This window comes from Lissotriton helveticus, chromosome 11, assembly GCF_964261635.1.
Source record: "Lissotriton helveticus chromosome 11, aLisHel1.1, whole genome shotgun sequence".
NCBI classification, from domain to species: Eukaryota; Metazoa; Chordata; class Amphibia; order Caudata; family Salamandridae; genus Lissotriton; species Lissotriton helveticus.
The window spans coordinates 1,119,897,275-1,119,924,766 of NC_136072.1; positions in this window are offsets into that span (position 1 = coordinate 1,119,897,275).

Genomic DNA, 27,492 nt, shown 5'->3' on the forward strand with positions numbered 1-27,492 from the left:
GGAGGGCTATTTCTAATCTCATGGCGAACAACGGGCTGGTAGATGCGTGGTCAGCACACAATCCTATAGGAACAGGTAGTACCTTCTATTCTGCTCCCCACAAAGCTATAGCTAGGTTGGATTACTTCTTAGTCTCTAGTCCTTTAATACCAGATTTGAAAATAGAAAAGCTACCACGGGTGTTCTCAGACCACAATCCACTGGTATTGACTATTCCTATCTCTCAGAACTACAACTCTATTTACAAAGAATATAATTGGACATTTGAAAGAGGGCTACTTAAAGAAGATGATTATGTCAACAGAATGAAGGCCTGGATCAGGCAATTCTGGGAAATAAATAGGGGGACGGCATCCATAGGTGTGGTCTGGGATGCATTCAAGGCAGGGATTAGGGGGGAAACACTGGCGTATACTCTACATAGGAGCAAGAAAGAAAAAGTAGAATTAACCAATAGGCTAAAGGATTTAATGAAGCTAGAACAACAGCTCATACAGTCAGTTATAGATCAAGAACCCCTTGAGGAGATCCTATTAGAGATAGAATTGAAAAGGGCAGAGACTAGTGAAAGATTGGCAAACAAAGCGGCGAGTAATTATTTAACAAAAAAGGGAAAATGCTATGAATTTAATGAACGGGTAGGTCATATGCTAGCAGTCCGCGTCAGACAAGACTTGGCAGCAGGGGAAATTAAAGAGATTAAGAATAAAGGGGGGAACGTTGTGTCAAAGGTAGAAGATGTGAGGGAGGTGTTTAGGGAATTCTACTCAGAGCTATATGATCAAGATTTGATAGCGAGGGAAGACGAGATAGAGGACTACTTAGCAGACATTCCTCATAGGGAATTGAATGTGGAGGATAAAGAGGCTTTGGAATTACCACTAACATTGGGAGAAGTACACAATGCAGTAGGGAAACTACCCTCGGGGAAGGCCGCAGGGCCTGACCAAATTCCGGCGGAATTTTATAGGACTTTTTGGGACACTTTGGGGGTTGATATGCTGGAAATCTTAAGTCATGCACAGAGGGGGGAAAATATACCACTATCATGGGCCGGAGCTAATATTATAGTTATCCTGAAGAAGAATAAACCGCATTTAGACCCCGGCTCATACAGGCCCATTACGCTCATGAATGCAGATGCAAAAATCTACTCTAAAGCTCTCTCACTAAGATTAAGTAGGGTAATAGAGGGGCTGGTATATAAAACACAACATGGATTTATACCGGGCAAGGGCACCACTCAGCATACAAGGAGAATGGTTACCATACTGGACGCTGCGGGCGCCGCAGGAGACCCTGCCTCGGCCATCTTCTTAGATGCGGAGAAGGCGTTTGACAGGGTCTCCTGGGGCTACCTGTGGAAGGTTTTGGAGTGGTTTGGGATAGGCACAGGCTATATAAATGCCATAAAGGCATTATATTTAAAACCCGTAGCCAAAGTGAAGATAAACAGAGGGTATACCGAGGGAATTTGTATAAAGCGCGGTACAAGGCAGGGCTGCCCGGCTTCACCACTTTTATTTGCCCTATATCTTGACCCTCTCCTGAGAAGATTAGAAGGGAATCTAAATATTCTCCCGATTAGCTTACACGCACATGAGTATAAGACACTGGCATACGCGGATGACGTGGCGGTGGTCACCCCAGAACCAGGGTCAGCCATTTTAGAAATAGAACATGAGGCTGTACTCTTTGGTACAATCGCAGGCTACTCACTGAATAAAGCAAAAACTCAAATAATACGAAACAACTGGGTGAACTTTCAGGATATAAGAGTAGCACCTGAAGTGACATATTTGGGGGTGAAGATCACAGCTGATTTAGATAGGCTAGTTGAAATTAATATGGGTCCTCTACTGGCAAAAATAAAAACAAACACAGAAAGAATGAACAATTTACACCTGACCTTGATGGGTCGAATTAATGTAATTAAAATGATAACATTCCCAAAAGTGTTATATCTATTTAGATCTATCCCTTTATTTTTTGAGAATTTATGGTTAACAAACTAGAAGCTATTTTGAATAAATTTATCTGGGTCAAAGGGAAGACAAGGAGAGCCTATAGACATCTAACGGCAGATAGAGAAAAAGGGGGTTGGGGGGCACCGGATTTTAGGCTCTATTATTGGGCTGCCGCGCTGCAATACAGCAGGGAGTTAATAGGTGGGGGAGGTAAAGATCATATGATGGAAACCGAGATAGGATTACCTAATGTCTATACTACACTTCTGGGCGAGGAGGCGGAGAATGGGTTTTTAAACTCAATTGAATTCACCTACTTTAAACATACAAAATTTAAGACCTTAAAGGCAGCATATAGGGTATGGAAACTGGTGGCAAAAAATTTGGTTTGGGGAGATTTAACAACTATACGAGGCTGTACACAAACTGCTCACTACCAAGGGAGATCTTTAAGGATGTTACTATGAAAAATTGGTATAATAAGGGTATAGTGAAAATAGGGAATCTACTGGATAGTCAGGGCAACATATTACAGTTTGAAACGCTAAAAACGAAATATGGGCTAGAGCGCAATACCTTTTATAAATATCTTCAAATTAGGAGTTTCCTAGCACAAAAACAAGGTGGCCCAGCAGGGTTGGGCAGTGCAAAATAATGGAATATATAGAAACTATGGATAAATGCACTATAAGACATCTATATTCGGAACTGAAAGTCAACAAAGTAGATGAAAGGGCGAAATACTCACAAAAATGGACTGGGAAACTGGGGTCAGGGTTAGAAACCTTTCAGTTATCCCTGGATTTGGGCAGAACAGTGCTATGCTCCGCAACCCTCCAATCACAGCATTTTAAGACAGTGTTCTCACTTTACCATACCCCGGCCAGAATCGCTCAGTGGGGCGGTACGACGGGAATTACATGCCCCCGCTGCAATTCAAACGCGGCAGATATTGTACATATGTTTTCGCAGTGCCCACAACTGTATACCTTGAAAATTGCAATTGAAGAGTTTCTGGATAAGTCACTCAGGATCAAGGTTAAACTTATAGATGAATTAATTATCTTAGGGGTGGCAGACACGGTAGAAGATATACCAATAGAGTTTATCTTTGTCTCAATTGCAGTGTACCGCATTTGCATAGCAAGAAATTGGTTGAATAAGGCTCCTCCCCTATTCCAGGACTGGATTGCAAGCCTTCTCTCTATTTATAATCTTGAAAAGGCAATTTATGAGAGGAAAGGTAGGAGGGCTAAAGTATTAGGTGAAAGAATATGGCAACCCATTACGAGATGGAAAAATAGCAGGATAAACCCGGAATAGCGTAGGAAAGTTTGCTATAAAATCATAACCATTGAAATTATATGTTCCTTTCGGTATAGTTATTTTCTGTTTATTGTGTTAAAATGGGTAGCTTGTACTATAAACATGTCTGTTTTTTGAATTGTTTAAGCCATACTGTACTGTCATGTATATAATCACCTGTGAAATTGTAATGTGCTGAAAACATATGCTGGAATATGTGGAAAAATTGTCGGAAAAATTTAATAAATACTTAAAAAAAAAAAAAAAAAAAAAAACCAATAAAATCAATATAAGTCCCATTACAATTCTTCGCTCTAATATCTGGTTTGGACAACTCTTTTTGGTCAATCAAACTATCAAACACTTATGAGCAATACTCCTCAGTAATAATAGTCCATGGTGACCCTGAGTCTGCCTTTAATTCAATTTCTCCTTCTAAGATGTGTGCGACACAATTCGGCGGACTTAGACTATCAGCAAGATCAATATCAAAAGTATTATGAATAGTTACAACAATTCCACATTCAATTTTTGAATGTACCTCTTCCTGAGGACAAACATCACATGAAACAGTAGAAACTTTACCCTTCATAAAATTTGAAGATGTACTAGAAGGAAAATTCTTCTTTACATTGGTATCTTTACACATCTTTGCAAAATGACCTACACGGCCACATTTAGTGCACTCTTTCCCAATGGCAGGACAGCGTGGAAAAGAAGCAATATGACTAGGACTTCCACACCTGTACCAATAATATCCTTTAGAATTAGATTGACTTTTAGGGTTGGAATTAAACCTATGATTAGGTAATGAACTGTTAGAAGCGCATTACCCACAACACCTAAATCTATCGACCTAGGAGTAACGTTACTTAGTGTATCTGAAACAGACCTCTTTTCCAGAGTTTTCATCCACTGTTCAGATTGTTCTAAGGCTTAAGCAGTACTTATAGCTGTTTCTAAATTCGGATCACCTAAAATCCATAAATGTTCTTGTACCTTTTTACTCTTAACATGAACAATAATTTGATCTCTGATCATCTCATCAGTAATCATGCCAAAATTGCAATGTAAAGATAAGGCTCGAAGTGCCGTAAGAAAATCATCAAAACTTTCAGTTTCTTCTTGGGCCCTAGTGTAGAACTTGTACCTATTTAAAGCTACACTGGTATTAGGTTTAAATCGGTTCTCAATACGTAATAACGCTTCATCATAAACATTGTGATCACCACCAGAACGCATGGGAGGAAGAGTTCTGAAAACATTCTGCCTCTCCGAACCTAAACAATGAAGGAAAATATTTTTCTTCTTCTCAGCAGACATTCTCTCCCCATCTATGGCTTTCAAATAGGTGATAAACTCTTCCTTCCATCTTGACCAGGGGGTGGAAGGATCACCTTTACTCTGTAAAAACTTGTTGGGCGGATCAAATTGCATATTTATACAGAAATGTAAAACACTCTCAATTGCAGATGAATATAGAAATTGAGAGACACTAACAGCCAGATTCATCAAAGGAAATTCGGCTCGCAAAGGGCCAGATTCTGAGAATCTGGCCCTTTGCGAGCACAATTTTAGCATTTGGGATTCATCATTCCAAATGCAAAAATGGCATTTGTAGAAATCGCAAATTTGCGAATAAGTGCATTTAAGGAATCTGAATTAGAGATTCCTTAAATGCAATTCATCAACCATTTAAAAATTGCGATTTCGCAATCTGGGTCCGCTATTTACCGCGAAGTCTGACTTCGTGGTAAATAGCGAAAACTTAGAAAAATGCACTTTTGTGCATTTTTTTAAGTTGTATGTTACACACACACATGTCCTTTGGACATGTGTGTGCGCAACACCTGTGTACATTACCATTTCAGGGGTGCTACAGGGTGTCCTTTGTACATCCTGGCACCCTTGAAATCGCTTCCTTATTTGCGATTCGCTAATTGCTAATCGCAAAAAAGGAATGACTCCCCATTCATTCCTATGGGCCTTTAGGCCCATAGGAATGAATGGGATTGCTATAATTATTGCGATTTGTACATGAATCCCGTTTTGCGAGTCTTTAATTGCGATTCCTTAAAAATCGCTATTAAGGACTCGCAAAACGGGACTTTGATGAATCTGGGAGTAAGATTGCTAATTACCTGTGGAATAAAATGTAAAATAACAATATAGAGTAGAGATTTTAAAATGCAGTATTAGAAATCATTAAAAAAATATCAGGTTCATGTATAATAATGACTCTACACAATGAACTCAATAATATGTAAGTTCAAGCTAAATACACAGGAATATTAGTGCAAAAATGTCCACTATAATACTGCACATCCAGAAATTCAGGAGGTTCCACAAGTCCTGGTTTCACAATGAAGATAATAGGAATAGTCAATAAAACTTAAAGTTTCAGCAAGTCAAAGTTCGTAATTTATTAAGAAGCGCTTCAAAAGGATATTAACAGTAGGGTTTGGCGAAAAATTACGCTCTGCTGGCGGAGTTTGCAGAGTTTTGCCGACTCCATGTTCAACTTTGAGCACAGAGTTCTGGCAAATCGCTGGCAACTGAAGGGTGGCAGAGATTTATCTTGCGTCTGGCTCGCCAACATTAAGTTGTTGAGCAAGAGTGAGAATTAGAGTCCCTAAGTACGATTTTCGGGTGCTAGAACGCCTCCCGGTGAGATTGCTCCATGCAGGAAGTCGCAGCAGGTTGCTGTCGTACATGTTGAGAAGGCTGCCACTTGAGAAGAAAATCTACTCAAGTGGCATATAAATTAAGTTTTTATGTAACTCTGTGGAATTCCATGGAGGGAAACTCAACGACTTCCGCCCACCCCTAATTAACAATTGACCTGACTTGCAAAATCTGAACTCTGCAGATGCAGATTCATTGGACATGGTGAGGGAGGAGTCGAGGATGATTCCCAAGTTGCGTGCGTGGTCGGTGGGAGTAGGTGCTGTTCCTAGCAAGGTTGGCCACCAGGTGTCGTCCCAGGCTGAGGGTGTGGGGCAGAGGATGAGGACCTCTGTCTTGTCCGAGTTCTGCTTCAGTCGGCTGTTCCTCATCCATTTGGCGACTGCTTTCAGTCCCTCGTGGAGGTTGGTTTTGGCAGTGGTTGAGTCCTTGGTGAGGGTAAGGATCAGCTGGGTGTCATCTGCGTAGGAGATAATGTTGAGGTCGTGTTGGCGGACGACTTGTTCGAGGGGGGCCATGTAGATGTTGTACAGTTTCAGGCTGAGGGAAGATCCCTGGGGTACGCCGCAGATGATGGCGGTGTCTTCGGAGCGGAAGGGGGTGAGGCGCACGCTCTGTGTTCTGCCGGCAAGGAAGGATGTAATCTAGTCCAGGGCCTTTTCTTGGATACCTACTTCTTGGAGGCGTGCTTTTAGTGTGCGGTGGCAGACTGTGTCGAAGGTGGCTGATAGGTCCAGGAGGATGAGGGCCGAAATTTCTCTGCTGTCTAGTTGAATCCTGATGTCGTCTGTGGCTGCGATGAGGGCTGTCTCTGTGCTGTGGTTTCTTCGGAATCCGGACTGGGATGGGTAAAGGATGTTGTTGTCCTCAAGGTAGTGGGTCAGCTGCGCGTTGATGACTTTCTCGATGACCTTTGCCGGGAACGGGAGCAGGGAGATAGGCCGGAAGTTCTTGAGGTCCTAGGGATCCGCCTTGGGTTTCTTCACGAGGGCGTTGAATTCGGCCAGCTTCCAGCTCTCCGGGAAGGTGGCAGTCTCCAGGGAGATATTGATAACATTCCGTAGTTGGGGGGCGATGGCAGTGTCAGCTTTGTTGAAGATGTGGTGTGGACAGGGGTCTGCTGGTGATCCTAAGTGGATGGAGTTCCTGTTCTTGCGTGTTTCATTGACGGTGACTTTGGTCCAGGAGGTCAGGCGGTTGCCGTGGGTGGTGTTCGCTGGGGCAGTGGAGTCCAGTGTGGTAGGGGCGGTTGCGTTGTCGAAGCTGGCGTGGATGTCAGAAGGTGGCCAGTGAGTCGCACAGTTCTTGAGAGAGTGGTATGTCGTTTGCGTTGGTGTTGGAGAGTTCCTTCACAATGCTGAAGAGCTCTTTACTGTTGTGTGCATTGTTTTCTAGGCGGCCTTTGAAGGATGCTCTCTTGGCTAGTCTGATGAGGTGGTGATGTCTGCGAGAGGCGTCCTTGTGGGCTGCGCGGTTGTCTGGTGTTCATTAGTGTAGCCATTTATTTTCCAGTTTACGACACGTCCGTTTGGAGTTTTGGAGTTCTTCGGGGAACCAGGTGGCTTTCTTGCTGGTGCAGCTGTTGGGTGGTTTCTTGAGTGGGGCGAAGGTGTTGGCGCAGTTGTTGATCCATTGGCTGAGGTTGCGTGCGGGGGCGTCTGGGTCCGTGGTGTCGATGGGAGTGTTCTGGGCGAGGGTGGCAGACAGCTGGTCCTGGGTGACTTTGCTCCAGCACCGGCGGGGCAGCTGTTGGGTGCAGTGGTGCATGGTGGGTTTCTTGTAGGTGAAATTGACGCATTGGTGGTCGGTCCAGTGGAGTTCGGTGGTGTGGTTGAAGGTGACATGTGGGCTTGTGGAGAAGATAGGGTCAAGCGTGTGGCCAGCGGCGTGCGTTGGAGCCGTGACGAGTTGTCTGAGGCCAAGGTCGGCGAGGTTGTCGATCATGGAGGTGGAATTGGTGTTGTTGTTGTTCTCGAGGTGGAAGTTCAAGTCCCCGATGAGGATGTAGTCCGTGGAGGCGAGTGAGTGGGTGCTGGCGAGGTCAGCGAGGGAATCGCTGAACTGAGGCCGGGGTCCAGGTGGTCTGTAGATGAGTGTTCCTCTGAGGGTGGTGTTTGGGTCGGTGTGGATCCGGAAGTGCAAGAGTTCAGCGTTACTGAGGGTGTCATCTGAGTGGGAGGAGACCTTGAGGGTGGACTTGTGGACGATGGCTATTCCTCCTCCAGACCTGTTGTTGCGGTCTCTGCGGGTGACCCTGTAGCCTTCCGGGATGGCTTTGGTGATGTCAGGTGCCGAGGAGTTATTCCACCAGGTCTCGGTCAGGAAGGCCACGTCTGGGGCGAGGCTGTCGAGCAGGTCCCAGAGCTCGACAGCGTGTTTGCGTGCAGAGCGGGTGTTGAGTAGTATGCACCGAAGGTAGTTGGCACCTGTCCTGGTGGGTTTGGCAGCTCTGTTGCAGGAAAAGCTGCAAGTGCGGCAGGAGAAAGGTCCGTGGGTGCCTTTCGGGGCGGCCTGGTAGCATCGATGGTCTTGGCCGGTGTTGAGAGCTTGGAGGGCGCTGGTGTCGTAGCGGAGTCTGGTCCAACGGTTGCGGTGTCCAGCGGTCCAGGTGCGGACGGGCGCAGATGGGCTTGCCTCTGGCGCACCTCCGGCGCGCCAGTGGCGCGGTCGCGCAGTGGTCATCATATGAGGCAGGAAGGGAGGGAGGAGCAGCTGGGAGGTGGGAGCGGGGTGGCCAATGGGCTGTCGAGGGGGTGGGGCCACAGGGGAGCAGCGGCGGGAGGCGTCGAGGGGGACAAGAGATAGCGGGCGACAAGAGAAAGCAAAAGCGGCAAAAGGGCAACAGGAGGAAGCAAAAAGGGCAGAAATGTGGCACAAAAAACTGAACAGTGGGCGCAGTACAAAACAGAAATCAGTGCAAGCGTGCATGATGGGCAGCTCAGGGGGCGCGAACTCTCGGCAGTAGCGTTCGGGAGGAGGGAGGTGCACGAGCACTCCGGGGGAGCTGTGCGGCGAGAGGAGCAATCAGACCTCTGGCGAAGTCAGGAATCACCATTCTAGACTCGGCAAACTAAGAACATCATTTATCTTTGGGAAACGCTGACAATGGACCTACAGCATTACCTGGGAAATACCAATGGACCAAACAGGACCCAAAACCCTATTCGATTGGCGCCGGAATATAGAGTACCGAAATGTTTCAAACAACGAAAATGTGAGCTCAGAAAGGCTATTAAGGGAAAAAGGAATAGAGCCTGGCTGTCTCAGTCAACTTCAATCTCGGCCCTGCAAACCACATATAAAAAGAAAGTGTGGGAGCTGAAGAGATCCCACACAGAAAGAAACTGGCTCAAAGTGTTTTCACTAATTAAAAGCAAAGACAACGGCTAGCTATGGAGCTTTAATAACAGCCTGCGTTCTCACAGCCCACCTAAAGAGAACAACATTGCGTAAAATGTGTGGAAACAGTATGTGAACGAGCTGTATTTAGGCGTACCGACCAAGGAGGGCCCTTCCAGTACAGAATGGGCCCAGGCCTCATCCACAGCTAACAAGTCCCAACAAGCTCAGGGAGAACCCATAGCACCCAGCTACTTTGAAGTATATACAGTGGGTGAGATTGCCAGAACCATCAAGACTACCCAAACCAATGGGACACCAGGACCAAACGTTATCCAGGCCCAAGTCTTTAAATCAGCACCAGCCTTTTTCGCATTCACCCTCACTCCATTATTCAATCACTCATATCTCACAGCAACGGTTCCTCAATCCTGGAAAGGCTACATTCTGTGTCAAATATTCAAGAAAGGTGACCTCTTGAACCCAGCCAATTACAGGCGTATAACCCTGCTTGACATTGAAGCAAAGATCTACGCCCACGTTCTATTAAGGGACCTAGAAGACTGGGTGGACAAGAATGTCTTCCTCTCGCCTTATCAAACTGGCTTCAGGGCAAATAGCTCCACTATGAACAACATCTTAGTGCTATCTTACTTCTTGAAGAAAGTGGCAACGAGCAAAAAGACGCCCCTGTTTCATAGACTACTCCACGGCCTATGACAGGGTTAATTGCTGTCAATTATGGGCAAAACTTGAAGCCTGGGGCATCCATACCCCCCTTTTAACGGCCATAAAAGCCCTCTGAGAGGACATTGCTTCAGGGTAAACTAACCCTAACATCGGTAATCTCAGGAATCTATACCAACACTGGGCTAAAGAAGGAATGAGTTCTGGCCCTGCTTCTATTTAATCTATACAAGGCAGACCTTGGGCCCACTCTGAAAGACGCTTGCTCAGTTCCTCCAAGATTGGGCCAGATGACCCTGGACACTCTCCAATTCGCGGATGACACAGTGATCATGGATCACCATAGAGCATTAAAAAGCCTGGCAGCCTACAACCAGGAAAATAATCTGCAAATCAATGAAAACAGAACAAAGATAATCATCTTGGTAAATACCCCCATAAAAAGCAAGCAACATGGTCCCTTGGCGAGCATCGAATCAGAACAACTACTGCCTACAATTATTTGGGGGTCTGGTTAACAGAGCGGGCCATAGCATCCAAACATATACGGGAACTAAGGCCAGGAATCAACAAAATAATTCTGGCTCTTAGACGACTGAGCTATCGTCTAGCTAGTCCATCGATACAGCCCAGGTTTACTGTACTCAGGGCCAAACTAATGCCCACTAATACTTACGGCCTCTTGGCCTTTCCAGGCACCCTAACGAAAGTTATCAATGCAGCTCAGGTAAAAGCATACAAAACAGTGCTGCAGGAACCTAGACATGCTCAAACACCAGGCTAATTATGGAAATAGGCCTAAACGGACAGGACCTGGTTCTTCAAGGGGACCTAATAAAATATTACATCAGAGCACTGAAAGCACCAGAAAATAACCTTAAACACTCCTTGAAGCTGATCTTTAGGACAGAGGGTTCTACGTGGAACGTGAAGCTGGGCCAAGCCATACATCACTTGAAAATAGAGGCACGGAGCTTGCCCATCCATGAAATCCCCTATTCCGCTTGAGCTAAAGCCGTGAACAGGGCCGGACTGGCTACCAGGCGTTTTGGTGTGCTGCCGAGCTGGGGGCTGATTTCGTTAATGGGGACCTGCGTGTGCTGAAAAACATTGGATTTCCTTTGTTTATTCTGACGCACACGCAGATCCTCATCAACGAAATCAGCCCCAACCGCAGTGAAATTAGTCCCCAGCTCGGCAGCACACCAAAACGCCCGGTAGCCAGTCCAGACCTGGCCATGAAACGCCAAGTTCAGACTCTCTCCTTTGACCTGGATCAATCCTCACTCCGATACAATTTTCTGGCTTTCCCGTTAAATAACTCATACACCCCGGGGAAAGCTCAACCCTACTTTTGTGATCCTCTCTCAGCCCGAGCTAGAAGGAAAATCCTGTTTTTTCATCTCACCGCCCTTAGGTTTCTGGATTTCAACCCAAAATAGGCATGAAAAAGACAATGACGTCTCCTGATGGTTATGCAATTACCACAGGGAATCTTGGCCACACCTTCTATGTTGTTGCCCAAAACTAGCCGTGGACCGTCATTGTTTTTTGCACCAAGCGCTAAAGCCTTGAAAATGTGTAGGGACGCCTCGGACTGATGCTTTATGGAAACAACTACTTGCCTTCTTGCTAGAGTCGGCAAATTAGCTCATCAAATAATAATAGCTCTTGACCCCCATCTACCGGTCGCAGATCCTGGGGCTTCCACTTCCCAGTATCAAAATCAGCTGACGCGCTAGCCCTGGTGGAAGTCATCTAACTTAGGGGCCCACAGTGTGGTTAAATAGACTATAAGTGAAAGCGGGTCCTTGTAGGTGGCTTAACTAGATCTGTCAACAATGACTGATGAACTCTATCAAAGAAAGGATTTTTATAGGACAAAGTAATCATTGTTGTGTTCAGGAGTGTCTTCATAATTTTACCCTATTGTAACATAGAGTGCAAGCATGGTGCACTCTATTTTATTTATTTAATGTGTGTTTACTGTAAATATTTTACGTAATTGTACGGTTAGTAAAGAATTCATTCATTCAGTGCTTTCAAAAGAGGATTTGCCTCCTAATTTTAGACACAAAGAGTCTGATTCACAAAGGTAAACTGACACCTTACCTATCTTTATGGCTGGCTAGCTTGTAACATGGGGTCTCTTTGCAGTCGTAATGATACTACTCCTACAATTGCTCATTAAATTGCAAGAAATTACACAAAAGTTTAAGTTTACCTTTGTGAATCAGGCTATTAGTCAAAGATGAGGTATGGCAATCATGGGTAAAGAGATTAAGCTGATTACATGTGCAGAGAAAGAGAAGATTATATTAAAATCAGATGCAGTTTACCCGTAAACTCCTCAGTGCAACCTTATTCACAAAGCTGAGGAAGGGTTGAAGCCTCTGATTGAAAAGACGTTGGAGCAGGGCTTTCTGAAGGAGGCACTCGGGTGTCTGTGCCACTCGCCTGGATGGGCATTAAAACATGTAGTGGCAAATTAAGGCTAGTCTAAGAACTCCAGAAAGTAAATTAAATTGTCATACCAGGTTGTTCTGTGGTGCAGAATCCAGCAGTAATTCTGTTTCAAATCCCACCAGATGCAGAAGGGCTTACAGTCATTGATTTGTGCCAAGTATTCCCTGCCATTTCTCTTGATGAGGATAGTAAATATATTTTCACCTTATGATTCAGCAATAAAGTCCTCATCTGGTACTGTATCCCACATGGAAATAAAATAAGCCCCTCAATCTTTAATCAGATCATAAAAAAAATCTGTTAAATCTGCAGTTGCCCTGTAACTCAGTGCTAGAATAATATATTGATGATCTACTTCCAAGACAAAAGAGGGATGTAAGCTGGATACAATTGCTCTCTTTAACCATCTTGCTGACAATAGTCATAAGGTGTCACCTACAAAAATACTGTACTGTAGGAAAGAAGTTATTTATTTGGGTCATCACATTGGGAGAGGGACACAAAAGGTATCTAAAGGATGCATTTTTGCATTTTATTCTTCAAAACAAATCCACCAACTACTCAGGCAGAGGTGAGAATGATCTTGGGAATGCGTGGCTACTATATACAGAGAATTCCAAACATTTCCTTTATTGCAAAACCTACACAGAGGCTTACTCACAATGGTGTGAGTGCTTCAGTGCCCTAAGAAGATGAAATTATGAACGTCTTCCTGAAGTTAAGAGACAGACTTTACAGCACACCTGCTCAGAATGCTGAATTGTGACAAAGATGTATTTATGTGCTTTCATGAGAGAGAATGGTGATCTCTGGGCTTGCTCAAAATCATGGTGATATGATGAGGTCTGACGCCTGCTTCTCAGCTACATTAGATCTAGTAGCTATAACACTCCTTGGGAGTATGCTCCTGTAGGGGTCCCCACCAGGTGAGTGGGGGTCCCCTATAAAATGTTCCCACAGTGTGAGTGCGTAAAGTTGTAGTTCCCATGGTACCCATAGGTTATCTGATGGAGAGTGGAGGCTATCACAGTGTGGCCCATAGTGGTGGGTGGCCCTGTGGAGGGGATGGCTCCCACGGTTCAGGTTGTAGTGGCAGGCCCTGAGGGGATCAGAGATGGCGAAAGGACTCCATAGATTCCCAAACTGGGTTAATGGTGGACCCAGAGATGTCAGAGTAGATTACGCAGCTGCCCAACAACAGTGAAGGATGTCATCCTAGATCTGTTTTTACCTATGACTGAGATGGTGGCTGGGGCACTGCCCAGCTGGATGTCCAATCAGGTAAGTCCTGTGGGCCAGACCCAAGGACTGAGGGCAGAGGCCATGTAGCTGAAGTGCATGCAGGAGACTCTGACTTAAGCAGACTCCTGCCTGGTGCATTCTTGTGTACCAGCTTTGAGATGAATGTTCTGAGACCCCTAGCTAGTCAGTTATTGGTTTAGCTGGTGTGTGTAGCACCCTACACAGTGTGCTGGTGTGATGGTGCAGAAGGTGCCTGCATCCTCTGTGGAAACATCAGATGACCAGGTGAGCTTTATTGTAGGTGAAGGAACCATGTGCTTCAGTCTGGGATTGTGGTGGCACTTCTGTCCAGCGGGTTGGTCTGAGCTGTGCCATGGGCAGTTGAATAAGACTCTACCCAAAAGACTTTTGATGGGCTCACCAGGTGGGTGGATGCCCATGGCAAGGGTGTGTGTCAGACTGGTGTGCCCGCAATGGTGGCACCAGGTGGCCAGGTGCACCCTATCCAAGAGGAAGGGACCCTGCGCTTCAGTTTGGGATTATGTTTGCCACTTCTGACTGGGAAGTTGCTGCGGTTGTCAAAAGGGCAGCTGTCAAGGGTCTCAACCCAGCTGACTCCAGCATAGTGCACTTCAGGTGTACCAGTCATCAGTGCTGTGGTAAGACCCCTCGGAAGTCCTGGTTCGCCAGGCCCAGACTCCGCCAGTGGGGCAACTCTCTGCTGAGTGAGGTGAAAGGAGGCAGTGTGGGCCTCAAGGAAACTTGTTGAACATTTTACGGGGGAACCTTCATGGTCCCTAATTAGCTTTCATGTTTATGGCATGGGGGCGGGGAAGTGGCTGTAAGCAGGCCCAGCGTCAGGCATGTTCCACTCAGGGAATATTTACAAGCCCTTGAGACACATTTACGCCACCATTGCGTTACTTCTGTGACGCAGTGGCGGCGTAAACCATGCGCCATTTTGTGCCTTATTTACAATGTGACGCATCTAGGGAGATGCGTCACGTTGTAAAGCCCTGTGCCACATTAAACCTGCGTCACGTTTAATGGGTGGGCGTTCCGTCGGAAAAAGCCTCAGAAAAGTTACGCAGTGAAATCTACAAGATTTCACTGAGTCACTTTTCCGACACTGCTGCGTCAAAACCCTGCGCCTGCTTGAAGCAGGCGTAAGGCATGACACAGCATGTTAGGTATGGGTAGCACCTGAGTATTGCTGGAGTTGCGTCACGCTTGTGACACAACTTTAGAAATGCGCCGCCCTTACACCATCAGATGCGTCACGCATCTGTTTATTTTTGCGCCACGATGTGCCGCATTGTAAATGCGGCACATCTGTGGTCGCGCAAGGGTAAACTTGCGTGACGCATCTTGCCTGACGCATCCCTGCTGATATGCAGGGATGCGCCAGTCCTTATAAATCTGCCCCTCAGTGCCCAGCAATGCGTCCTGTTGACCTGCTGGGCCTGGAAGTCCACATGGGAGGGGTTTCTGTGGTGGGTGCTGCCTGTAATGACACTTGTATGGAATGAATTTCAAGAATAATAATGAATTTGAATACATTCAGCCAAGAACTTTTAAGCAAATATAATACGTATTTACTCAAAATAAAAGTGTTACTGGGTCTCATTTTTTAAACATATAATTATATAAGAAATTGTATTTATAATTAAATACTAATATTTTAAATAATAAGCAATGTAATACACATTTATTTCATGTTTTAATATTCTCCCACATTTTCAGAAGTGTAGGTGTATATTAAATGCTTTGAATAATTTTAGTTTTACATTTTATATTAAATATTTAAAACATTTCTTAATGAATAATAAACGTTAATATTTTTCTCTACATTTTCCTATAGGAATATTATCTATTCGGTAGTGGAGAACTCTCCTTACGTATCAACAATGATGAGAAGTAGCTTTAGACTAAAAAGTCCTTTTCTACGAGTCTCAACCAGGGAGAGGACATGTAAGTCTACATGTAGGTGTTCATTTACGCACTGAAAAGGTGTATAGCAAAAAAGTGTGTCATAACAAAAAAAGGGTAGATTTCCACCTACGCGCAGTAGTGGAGATTCACGTGAGTAAGTGTACATGCGTTCATTTATCTTTGCCAATCCGATCCGTTCTGTTAGCTGGAAATTGTTGAAAATTAATGGTTTTGCAGTCATGTTTATTCATGGCTGAAATTCACATTGGCCAGTAGGTGGCAGACTCGTACTGTGCTTACTGTGAAGAGGCTGCAGAAATGAACTCGTCTCCGCTCTGCTGGTTCAGGTGCTGTGGTCTAGTCACTGTGCATGGAGATGCGATGGCTCTTTTTAGGTCTCGCCTGTCGATGCGCATGCGCATCGAGCAAGGCGAGAGTATTGCGAGTTATCCACTCTTTATCCACACTGCAAGGAATCGTGGCGATTCCTTGCAGTGCCCGTGACTTTTAAGGTCAATGCGCATGCGCATTAAGCTTATGCGCATGCGCATTGACCTTAAAAGTCACGGGCGCGTGCATGTCCGTCTTTGTTTACCCGCTCCGCCCCCTCCCCTTCCCGCCGTCTCGCATTTCCCCTGTCGCACTTCTCCTCCCCCCTCCCCTCTCTTCCCTCCGTCTTGTTTCCGGCGAGCTGCTCCCAGCCATGCCGCACCTGGGACCCCAGGCACCAATAAATCACTCCTCCCGGCCTCCTGCAGAATCCAGACGGCCTCCCTGATGTCCTTAAGCCCCGCCATGTGAAAGGAACTCCGAGCAGGGTGAGTGACGTCGTAAAATTATCCCGACGCCGAACATAAACTCCTCCGCTCCTCCCGCCTCCCGAGGGCACAGTAGTTTTCCCGCCCCGCCCGCCCTGCTAAATAAATTTAGCCGCCGCACGCCAGCTGCCCTAATTGACCCCTGCCCCCACCTGTGCGCTGCTCCCTCCGCGCAAAACAGCCTGGGGGAGACCGGCTTGTGCCCTGCTCCCCATGGGTCCCCCCTTTTTATTTCCATTGCAACCGTATTAGAACGTCACTCCTCCCGGCCTCCTGCAGAATCCAGACGGCCTCCCTGATGTCCTTAAGCCCCGCCATGTGAAAGGAACTCCGAGCAGGGTGAGTGACGTCGTAAAATTATCCCGACGCCGAACATAAACTCCTCCGCTCCTCCCGCCTCCCGAGGGCACAGTAGTTTTCCCGCCCCGCCCGCCCTGCTAAATAAATTTAGCCGCCGCACGCCAGCTGCCCTAATTGACCCCTGCCCCCACCTGTGCGCTGCTCCCTCCGCGCAAAACAGCCTGGGGGAGACCGGCTTGTGCCCTGCTCCCCATGGGTCCCCCCTTTTTATTTCCATTGCAACCGTATTAGAACGTCACTCCTCCCGGCCTCCTGCAGAATCCAGACGGCCTCCCTGATGTCCTTAAGCCCCGCCATGTGAAAGGAACTCCGAGCAGGGTGAGTGACGTCGTAAAATTATCCCGACGCCGAACATAAACTCCTCCGCTCCTCCCGCCTCCCGAGGGCACAGTAGTTTTCCCGCCCCGCCCGCCCTGCTAAATAAATTTAGCCGCCGCACGCCAGCTGCCCTAATTGACCCCTGCCCCCACCTGTGCGCTGCTCCCTCCGCGCAAAACAGCCTGGGGGAGACCGGCTTGTGCCCTGCTCCCCATGGGTCCCCCCTTTTTATTTCCATTGCAACCGTATTAGAACGATGGAGTGTGGCCTTTAGTATTGGAGTTATGGTAAACATCAATGATGCCTATAAAGTTGAAAGGAACACTTTCTAATTTGTATCGTGACCGTCCCAAGCCTGTCTCTTTGCACCCCCGCATCTATGCACAAGCAGGGGCATTAGTTGCAATTGTGTGCACAGACTGAGGGACCTGCAACACAATATGAAATGTGAACAAAACACCCAGTGAGAAAATAAGAGTGTCAAAGTTAGATGGCCTGTGAGAATGTGAAACCCCCAAACCTAAACCATTACAACCTTTTTGGTTGAGAGCTAACTAGTTCAACTAGCAAGGAAACACACACGTCTACACTGATGTCTACTCTGTGAGCACATTGTGCAGCTGTGGGCTTGTTGCTAATGATTATACTGATACAACTTGGGAGTTCCCAGAACAGATCTGCTTGCTCAAACTACCAACTATGCAGACCTTGGACGTCATTTAGGGGTGCTGTGGCTTACCTTTGCTGCTACCCTAGCACTGCCTTTGTGTCTCCTGGCATAAGAGGTGGCAAATTCAGTGCCAGAAACACAGGGTCAGCTGGTGCTCCACTCACTTGATTTTCTGTCAATTTTTTGTTACACTAATAGTGAATAAATAAAATATATTATTCACTAATAGTTAAATTAAATTAAAAGGCATTGTCATTTACAATGCCAATAGCCTTAGTGTTCTCACACGCCACTCATCCACGCAACGCCACTCATCCACGCAACGCCACTCATCCACGCAACGCCACTCATCCATTTGCAAAACGAAAAAAGTTAAACTCTTCTATTGCGAGACCTATTGCATTTTCAATGCTTGTTTGAACTGTTCTGCATTCCCTGTGTTCTGCTATAGACAGGCCCTTAGCCAGACATAGGGGTGGCTAAGGGCTAAACTTGGCTAAGACTTTAGTTTTTCTGTGTCAAATTCCACACAGCACCCCCCTTTCCCTGCAGAATAATACCCCCATTTACCACCTTCGTTAGGCAGGTGGTAAAAGGAAGACCAGGGGACATAGCAGAGTGGTGGGTGGTGGAAGACTGGGGAGGATGAGAGTGACAGGGCAGGTTGTGATCTGGCAGGGAAGAAAATTACATACCCTATCCCCCCCAATGCTGTAGGAGGGGTGCAGATGGGTCTGATACTCTCTAACCAGGAAGATATGGATTCAGGAGCACCTGGGCTGTCATGATTAGGCCCTGCGGTGCCACCCGTGGAGATACCACTTCCTCGGATTTATAATTCGGGCCGTAGACAGAAACTAGAATGACGGGGTTAATATTTAATGAATCTGAACATCTGGAATCCCTGGCCTACTGGACGCCACTGCCCTGATGACCATTTATCAGTATCTATCATTTAGGTGTTTTGTCTGCTTCCATTGAGTGCTACAGGACATTGTCTGATCTGTCTATATCCCATTTCTGCTCATTTTCCGTTTGAGTGACCTGCAGATTTAGAATGATGGGCAGCGAAGACCACTGGATGACCAAGAACAACACTTCTGAACAGAGAAGCAAAGATAGGACTGGCCCCTGAAAGAGGTACACAGAACCCATCTTTCTCAGCATGTGGAAACCCATATTCAGGCAACAGCAGTGCTTAAAGTCCCTTTAAAAGAGGACGTTGTCTGGTGATTCATTCAGCATCCTTCGAGCTCAGATCCTATACTGCTCAGATGTCCCCTTTTAGAATGTTCACTTCTTATGTTATCACTACATACATTTCTTGCTTACAAAAGCTGCTGTTGGAAAGTAACACTCCCCATCCTCAACTGTATAATTCCAGATTTGCCCTCCTATGCCACCTTCTGACCCCTGCAAAGGACAAAGGTTAATTTGAAGTTACTACTTGCAAGAAGAATGTATTATCGACATTTTTGCTTTATGGTTTTTATTTTGCGTACACTATCAATATTTCCATAGTGTGTGTATTTTCTTATAGGTACATGCTGCGGTGGTGTAATATAGCATAATAATAACCCTCTGCTGGGGGTGATACTGTTGTTAAATGTCCTGAACTCAAGGTATAAACCTGAACACCAGCGGTGGGTCTGTAATAGCCTAGGCTATAACGATTGGTATTGCCCAAAGAAGAAGGGCTATAATGCTGTTAGCACATTCCACCCACTGTGGATAGAAGGTGCTAATTTAGGAAAGGGGGAAATGAAAGACAAACATTGAAGAAGAAGGACAATACCAGCCATTATTGGCCCCGAGGCACCATTGTCTTCGTTGAGCTCTAAACATTCCAATGTTCTAATAAACATTTTGGAACTAAAGAATGTTCTGAATACATCAAAACTATACCTGTACCAAAGAATTAAGAGTTACGGTTTACTCTGAATATCAGTGTAGAGTCTTCTACCCTTTTATGTGTACATTTTATGAGCCCTCAAAATTGGCCACGTGGTGTTTGAGATTACCAAGTAGCTGATTTTGTGATTCACTATTTGGTAATCACAAAGACCCGTGTACAAATGTGTGTATATATACATTTTGCGATTCTCACTGGGTTGCAACTAGGTTTTGGTTTGTGACCCATTGGGAATCGCAAAAATCACAGGGATGGTGGGGTGCTGGAATCAGCAGAGCACCATGTTTGTGATTGCTTTTCACTAAAGCAGTTTTATTTTCAAAGGATAACGGGATGCGTCTCTAAAAGTACAATTAAATGTTCTCTTTTCATTTTTTAGGAGTAGGCAGTGGTTTACAAACATTCACACAGTGGAAGGGGTCCTTTGGGGACCCCATGCCATTTGCAAATGGGTTGCCACCTACTTAAATTAGGTGGTAAAATGCAAATGTTTTGCGACCGCATTTCAGTCGCAAAATATTCTTATATACCTCAGTAATTTGTCATTAGGAAGGGATGCTCCAAACACGCCCCTTCCTAATAATGAATCGCAAATAGGGATTTGTACATTCTGCGAATCAGCACATTTGCGAACAATAAAACACTTTGTATGTGTGGCCTAAAGTTCCTCATCTGGATACACAAAACAGTACATGAGGCAACATCTTCTGTAGCACAGTCTTGTACTCCCTGTAGTAACTTTGTAATACGAAATTATCTAAAGTGTGTCTGGGTTGGCTTGATTAATTACAAATATTCAACCAAACCGTTGACTAACTATGTTCACTTTGTGCACAAATATTTACATGAATATCTTGAATGTCTGGTATGGATCCCCCATGCCCTGGAATAAAGGGGGCACACCTGCTCCAGACTATCACTAGTGTTGGTTTCATTGTCCTGTGTAAAGTTGTGTGCAACGGGAGGAGAGACTCTTCTTAAATACATCCTCCTGACCCCCTTCTCAGCTCCAATGGAGTCTGATCTGTGTCTGCCTATTCCACCGCTGTTCACATGCTGCTGCCTTTCCTCCATCCTGATGCTTGTCCTGTATCTTTTTTCCTGATTACAAACTAAGGTACTCTCTCGAGGGTGTTCTGGGCCTAGTAATCAATGGTACTTTAACCAAATAGTACAGCACCCTGGGGTGCAGAGGACACCCCTGGAGCCTGTTCCTTGCTTCTGGCAGTATTATCCTGTCTCTCACACACAATATATACATAAACCCATCAATGTCCATGTCTCTCTTGGGGCTCACTATTGGTGCATTTACTGGTGTGCTGGAATAAGTATTAGAGAACTTAAGAAAAACATTCTAGTCTTCAAAGCTCCACAGCAGCGGGGTTAAAGGTCAACAGAGCAGAGTGTGACACTTTAGTTAAAAAATATCTGGAAGAGCCCTCAAGGAGGGACTTGTAACGACCCAGAGGATGGATGAATGAGTTCAAATATTCAGTTCAAGTATGGAAAGTCTGGTGATCACTCTTGTAGAACCCACCAATGTGTATAAAACTGAGAGCACATTTGCATGGAGGAGGGGGGGGGGGGCTCCCAGCCCTGCAGGGGGTTAAAGGAAGAGCTGCGGTGCCCCACCCCAGAGATCTGTCTGCACCTCAGACCAGAGCCCTGCTGAACCCTGCACCATGTCCTGGGCCCCCCTCCTCCTCGCGCTGAGCGCCCTCTGTGCAGGTTAGGGCAGAGCGCGCTTGCCTCCCTTGTTCTGCCATAAAACAAACAACAATATTAACAATTATCATTATCAGCATACACTCATCAGACAAGTATATCTGAGATATTGTTTGAAATTCATGTTTTGTGATAAACCCACCCTCTCATTGCAGGCGCTGCTGCCCAGAATGCGCTGACCCAGCCGTCCTCGCTGTCAGTGACCCCCGGACAGACGGCCAGACTGCCCTGTATGATGAGCAGCGGGTTGAACATCGACGGCTACTACATCTACTGGTACCAACAGAGGCCCGGGAGCCCCCCAGATATCTCCTCAGGTTCGATACTAACACTGACAAGTACCAGGGCTCCGGGGTCCCCGCCCGGTTCTCGGCCTCCAAGGACCCCTCCAGTAACACCTGCCACCTGCTCATCACCGGGGCCCTGGGGGAGGACGACGCAAATTATTGCTGTAAAGTAGATATTGGCAGTATCAGCTCTTACCAGTATCACAGAGACTGAGGGTGAAGAGGAACTGAGACAAGAACCTCCCTCCCCCCCTCTCCCCTCGTTCTCTCTTCCTCTTGGGAGTCAACGCCTCCGCCCTCTGCAGCTGTTTTACTGAAATGAGGTTTCTCGTCAGTTGTCTTGTACCAAGAAGATATCTGGGCAAAACTACTACTGGCCAGTAAAAACCCTAATGGTCGGTCATTCTGGGGTACTATAATAAACTGACAAAAGGCAACCAACTAAGACAAGAGGCAGGAATTGGAAAATATGACTGGATTCAGTATGTACAGAAAATGTTTACTGGCAGGGAGAATGACCAAAAAAGTCACATTAAAAAAGAATGTGAAACATGTGCCAAAAACAAGGTCTTTGCAAATACAGTTTGTAAAAAAGAAGATCACCTGCTGGGAAACACAACCATGCCATGGCAGGGTAAAGATATCCCGTCCAAAGAAGATATTTGTAAGGACTACGCAACCTGGCCAGAACCTATTTATTCAGAGGAAACGTCAGCACCCACAGAACCAGATCCGGACATCCTGATAAATATTGAACAGCTGAAGGGAATAATAAAACACCTGAAAACAGAGGGTGCGGCAGGCCCAAATGGGCTTCCGAATGCCCTCTTCAAATATTCACCTGATTTTTGGGCAGAATATTTAACCCCACTTTTCAATCAGATTTACAGTCACAATAAAATGCCCAAATCCTGGAAAGGGAACATTGTACACCCGATTTTCAAGCAGGGCGATCACAATGAACCTGGAAATTATAGGCTGATATCGCTGATCGACGTGGAGGCGAAACAATACGGATCATGCTTACTGATGCACCTCCAAGATTGGATGGAGGAAACAAACATAATTCCTATGTTCCAAACAGGTTTCAGGCCAAGGACAGTTACATTACCAATTTGACAACTTTGGCGCTCCTAAAGGAAAAAGGAAAAAAAAAGAAGACCAGCCTGTTTGCATGCTTTATAGATCTGAAAGCAGCTTTCGACAGGGTGAATCGAAATCGATTATGGGAAAAATTAAGATCATGTTTTTTTTTATTTATTTTTTACGATTTATAAAGCGCCTGGTGACCCGGAGGCATCCCCGCGCTGTAAAAGACTTGTGATGACCAAGGGGGGAGAGGAGGTCCTATTTGGGAAAAAGGAAAGTTTTCAGTTCTTTGCGGAACCGAAGGTGGCAGGGTTCCAGGCGCAAGCAGCGTGGAAGCGAGTTCCAGCCAGAGGACGCCTTTACTGTGAAGCGTCGACCACCAATGCGCACCTTCCTGAATCTCGGGACGTTGGCCAGACGCTCATTGTCAGAGCGCAGGAGTCTGGGAGCCTTATAGGGAATGATCATGTCTCTCGGGGGGCCATATAGGCGTTAAACAAAGTGGGGCTTAGCGAAGACCCTTGGGGGACTCCGCTAGAGAGAGGGAGTGAGGCTGAGCGGGAATTGCCGTCCCAGACCTGAAACGAGCGGCCCGATAGAAAGGACTCTATCCAGGCAAGCGCTGTACCCCCGAGACCTGCCCTGGCCAGCCGGTGGAGCAGGACACGGTGGTTCACCGTGTCAAAGGCTGCACTAAGGTCCAGGAGGATCACTGCCACTGACCCTCCTGAATCCAAGATGCACGTTGCCTCCTCGATGACTGCGAGGAGGGCGGTGTCCGTGCCGTGGCCAGGGCGAAACCCTGTTTGGGACTGACGCAGAAGGTTGTTGGATTCGAGGAACAGGGACAGTTGGGCATTGACCAGTTTTTCGGCCATTTTGCTAATGCCCGGGAGGAGCTAGATCGGCCTGTAGTTTGCCAGATCGGAGGGGTCCAGTTGAGGTTTTTTAAGGAGGGCTTTGACTACTGCACCCTTCCAGCTCGGAGGGACAGAGCCTTGGGACAGCGAGATGTTAATCAGCTCCGTGATAGGGGGTACGATGGCCGAGGCCACTGTTTTCAGGAATCTTGTAATGGCGGGGTCGCAGGGAGATCCGCTTTTCATCTTGGCCAGAGTCTTTCCCACCTCGTCCAGGGATACAGCCCTAAACGCGGTCAACTGTGGATGGGGGATGTTTCCAGTGTGGGCGACAGACACATCAGTGTTGCTGTGGGTTGGCTGACTGGGAGGTGGGAGAGAGGCCAAGATACGGGAGATTTTGGAATCAAAGTAAGTTGCCAGTTCATCGCTTCTGCCCAGAGGGGAGCTGTTGGAGGAGGGGGGTGTTGGTATTTTCAGAAGCTCTTTGGCGATAAGGTACGACTCTCTCGCCGAATTAGTGGCATTTTTTATTCTAGCATCGTAATATGAGGCTTTAGTGAGTTTCAGGGTGGATTTATAGGTTCTCACTGACTTACGGTAGGCGTCCTTACTGGAGTGGAGCCAGTCCTTTCTCCAAAGTCACTCCGCTTTTTTGCATTCTTTGCGGAGGATTCTAAGCTCCGGCTGAACCAGGGGGCTGATCCTGCCTTTCCGTTTTTGTCCTCACGAGTTTTAATGGGGAGGATCGAATCCAGGGAAGTGGAGATCCACTCTCTGAAATTTCTGTCCGCTGTGACAGGGTCCTCTGACGGAGTAAGGGTTATCGAGTTCAAGGCTCTGGCCCAGTCCTCTGTAGAGAGTCTGGACCACCCCCTGCCCCGTTGCCGAGGAGAATACTGGAGGCAATAATAGGCTTGTACAGTGACACATGGGCAAGGGTCAAACTGGGAGAGGGTCGCAGTATCACTGCCGAAATCAGCAAGCAACAAGGTTTAAAACAAGGCTGCGTCTTGGCCCCAAGCTCATTTAACCTATACATGGCAGATATGGTTAAATACATGCAGGCAGGGGAAGGCCAACCTCCAAATCTGGCAAATACTCCAATCCTGTTTCTACAATACGCTGATGATATTGTGGTGCTGAGCCAAACACCAATAGGGCTGCAAAGAATGATGAACCACCTAGTTATTTATCTAGAGCATGAAAGCCTGGAATTGAACAAGGAGAAATCTAAGGTGGTACACTTAGTAGACCGCAAAAAATCAAACTTTAAATGGTATGCAAAAGGATCACGAATAAAAGAGGAAGCATCTTATAAATATTTGGGTCTAAAGTTGGGGCGAGGACCGACCCACAAAGAACATAAATTGGACCTAAAGGCGAAAACACACTCCTTGATCTTTGCATACAGGCTACTACACAAAAAATTGGATTGCCCAAATTACATGCACCTTTTAAAGGTGATGGCTTCACAGACGTTACCCACTCTGTCATACGCTTTGGTCACCTGGTGTGGTAAAGAGGCTGGGTTGTTAAACAACCTCCAAACAAAGGTATACAAAGCAGTTTTTAACCTCTCAAATTCAGCTTCGCCGGCACAGGTTCGATTGGAATTTGGGTTGCGGAACCAGAAGTTTCGGGGTATGAGTAGTTTTGTGAAATTATGCCACAAAATACGCCTGTCAGCACAAGGTACACTAGACAGCCTGTGTTGGAAAGAAATTGAAAATCAGTTAGATCAACCCACCTTAAGTGGATGGGAGATAATTTGTTCAGATATTTGAAGGAGTTAGAAATTCAATCAATATGGGATACCATTCCGGACAGAGCCAGCTTTGATAAAGCAATAAACAATGCTGCCAAAAGGAAATCCTTTTTGGAAGATAAATTGGCAATCCCAAAACGCAGACATGGGTGGACAGTGATCAATTCATACTCCGGGATACAACCACAGGCATACTTAGAAAGTCACTTTAATATGATACTAAAGAAAAGATATATAGAATATCGGTTGGGCCTACACCTTTCGAAAGACCTTCAACCATCATGGAAAGGCGTTTATACTGGTCTTCATTGTCGCTTATGCGGGTATCAAAAAGAATCATTACCCCACCTGTTATGAGTATGCCCGGCTCTCATGGATCTAAGGAGATTGCTTTTAAAGGACATTTTTAATAAATTGATCATCCGCACATGCCAGCAAGTAGTAATTCGATGGTTGGAGGGATCGTCACCCATTCTTGTTTGTAGGGGGGTTAAATATATGAGGAAAGTACAATCTCTCCTACGACAAGCTGAACTCGGGGAAACAAGTAAAGTAGGGAACAGCAGCCACAATGCCTGATAGAAAATTTTATCAAAAATGGAAAACAGGTTAATTACGAGCTGGAGCGAATGATTTAACTCAGATGGCTAGCTAACAACTTTTATGGACCATTGGCCTCTTACATAGCGTTGTATAAAATAAACCTACACAATTAAATTCATGATTTTAAATACACGGTATTGGGCAAGGTAACCCAGATGATAATTTTATGCAATATGAAGTATAAATTGTTTGAAAATTTTAAGGATGAATTTTCTATTGTGTTTTGTAATGATTTTAAATAATCAAAAACAATAAAATTTTGACTTGACTTAACTTGACTTGTCTTGTTCTTTCGTGGGGCGGGGTGCAGGGTCGGACTGGCCTACAGGGTGGTCAGCTGTGCCCGAAGGGCTGGTCCCACAATCAATGTTCGGTTTGTTGTTATTGTTTGTGTTATTTATTGTTATTATATATGTTACATGCTTCGCTAGGGGGGAGGAGGAGCTTTTAATTTGAAGCCCAGGCCTATTTTCTGTCCCATGGTATGTGTAAAGGAGGGCCCCCGCAAGGAGAGCGTGTTATGTACAACACACACTAACACTGAATAACACAACCGTTAATTAAGGGATGTAAATCAGATGAATGACAAGTATTGTCCTTTATTTAACAATACCGAGTTACAAACAATTTAGAACATTTTATTTCTAATCAAAAACCCCAGTGAGGAAGGAAGGGAGGGGAGGGAGAATGTGCTCAGGGCGGTGTCAAGTCAAGGAAAAAAGTACACACAGTCATAAAGAATTATAACTTATAACAGTCTGCAATTCAAAATTAAAACAAATCTGATACAAAAGGCCTAAATTTTTAAAGGCATCTTTTTAGGAAACCGTTATATAATAGACATTCAACGGTCACACACACAATTCCAAATGTTCAGGGGCATGTGCCGGAGGTCTGAGAAGAAAGAGGCGTCGACGTTTCGACCCCTAGCCGTAGGTTACATGAAATCCTTATACGGGGTCTTCATCAGGACGTGTGCAGAACGGGGAGGAGTGAGGAGGGGCAATTCTATCTGTGAATTTAAAAAAACGAAAATCAGAATAATATATATAATGTCGTCATCTTACTAGACATTATGACCATTATATTCATTGGTAACTAATTACCATGGGGTCTGGGCCAAAGTCGGCTTCAGAACCTAGGAAAGTGAGTAAGACCGAACTGTTGCTCGAGGTCAGACTCACCGATATTATATATTACAGAGGAAAGTTTAACCAGTGTGGTATGAACCAATTTGATCAAAGGAACTATACTATTTTAGAAAAGGCTGGAGTATGGTGGTCAAGTTACAAGGCTACTCCCAAGGAAAGCCATGGTTATGATCCTATTTGCCAATACTCAAAAGCCTAATGTTCTAATTGGAGGAGATATCATTGAGGTCAGACGATAATAACACAATCTAGTGTGTGGATCCACTTATTACTTACAGTAGACACACAGATGAGTGGCGCTGTTCAAC